We start from the raw sequence: 1,871 nt of genomic DNA, 5'->3' as shown, positions 1-1,871 counted from the left end.
CCTGGTAGTGCAAACAGTAACCAAAATGTTTGTGGTTCCCACCCGCCTAGAGACGACTCCGTGGAGTAAAGACTTGGTGGTCTGCTTCTATAAACGTTGCGGCCTAGAAAACCCTGTGGGGCAGTTCTGCTCTGTCACAAGGCGTTGATATAGTCAAAATTAACTTGACTACACCTAACAACAGCATAGATAGAGAGACTTATGAGATGATAAGAAACCGTGGTGGCAAAATTGTTAAGCACTCAGCTGCTAACTGAAAGGTCAGCAGTTTGAACCCAACAGTAGCTCCTCAGGAGAAAAGACCTGACAATTTGCTCCTGTAAAGATAGATAGCCTAGGAAACCCTATGGGGCAGCACTGCTTTGTCATATAGGGTCACTATGAGTCAAAATCCACTTGACTACACTAAACAACGCAATGAGATAATGTAAGGTAGTCAGGAAGGAATGAATGCCTGATCCTTCTGGATGGTGAAGTATGGGAAGAAGAGAGTCAGAAGGAAAAGGAACAAATGGTGAGGCATGTACAATGGCTTTACTTCTAGCCTGAAATCTTACAGTCAAGAATTGCTAGATAGGTGTGGAAGAAAGTCAAAAGCACAGGGTCTTTTGCCCCATTTTTAGATTAGAGCTCTGGGAGAACATTGTCACACTGACTGCACCAGCTTGGAGGGGTGCTACGAGGGTAAAAATGGCAGTGTGGAATGTTGGACAGAGTGTAAATTAGCAATTTTGAGTCTCTTTGAGTTCTCAAATAGTGTAGAAACAGCTGAGAGTTTTTACAAGACCTGTGGGAGGAGAAGAATATAATTGAATGAGCAACCAGTAGGCTTAATGATGTAAATAAGTGAGATAGGCCACTGCAGAAGATGAACCATCTCAGAGCCCAAGGGAGGAAACTCTTCAGCAAGAGATCATTCTCAAAATGTGGTCAGATGGGATGGGGGGGGGGTGTCTCAGAGTTATCTTTACCACTAATGAGAGTGGTGCAGTGGTTAAGAGCTCAGCTGCTAACCAAAAGGTCAGCAGTCTGAATCTACCAGTCACTCCTTGGAAACCCTACGGGGCAGTTGTAGTCTGTCCTAGAGGGTCACTATGAATCGGAATCTACTCTATGGCAGTGGGCTTGATTAGAGTGAAGTGAGGCTGAGTCTGCAAGGGAAGACACCTATGTGTTGACTAAGCCAAGAGACCAGGTCTCAAGTTCACCAGGTGCAGGCATCCTCAATGGCTATTAGCAGGTTGCTCGGTGACCAGCCAAAGGACAACTCTAAGAAGATCAGAGAACCCAGAAGACAATAAGAAGACCTCCTGTTGACCACTGACATAAGACATGTCAAGAGTGGTATGCTGTTAAAGATTTAACCAACACTCAAAAAAAAAAAAAAAAAAAAAGGTACTGATTTACACCATACGGCAATTTCCATGGTGTAAATACTCCCACCATGTCTGATTTCAAGCTACAAATGTGATATCACTGAACACAGAGTTAGGAATTGCTGCACGCAATTGTCTCACACTGATGGAAACCCCACCCCTTCACATAACTTGTATCTGGATACCAAGTTAAAAAGGAGTGGGGAGAGGAAAAAAGTCTGAAAAAAAAGAGCACTTACTACTTGATGAGACTGAGATATATGCTGTTAATAGGAAATTAAAGCTATTATTCTTTCCATTTCTACCCTACCCAAGGTACTTAGTGGGGTAGAAGCTTATTAAAAAAAAAAAAAAATCAGAAAAATCTACCTTTTCTTTGCACATCTAATGTTAACATCTTTCACCCACTCCACTATATGAGCACAGAACTCTCCCCCACACCCACCCCATCACCAATTTGGGAATCTCTACCCTAGCTACTCTTTCTTTGCCCTT

This window comes from Loxodonta africana, chromosome 7 (assembly GCF_030014295.1).
Source record: "Loxodonta africana isolate mLoxAfr1 chromosome 7, mLoxAfr1.hap2, whole genome shotgun sequence".
Taxonomy (NCBI): domain Eukaryota; kingdom Metazoa; phylum Chordata; class Mammalia; order Proboscidea; family Elephantidae; genus Loxodonta; species Loxodonta africana.
The sequence above is the reverse complement of the archived record's forward strand: the minus strand, read 5'-3'. Positions refer to the sequence as shown.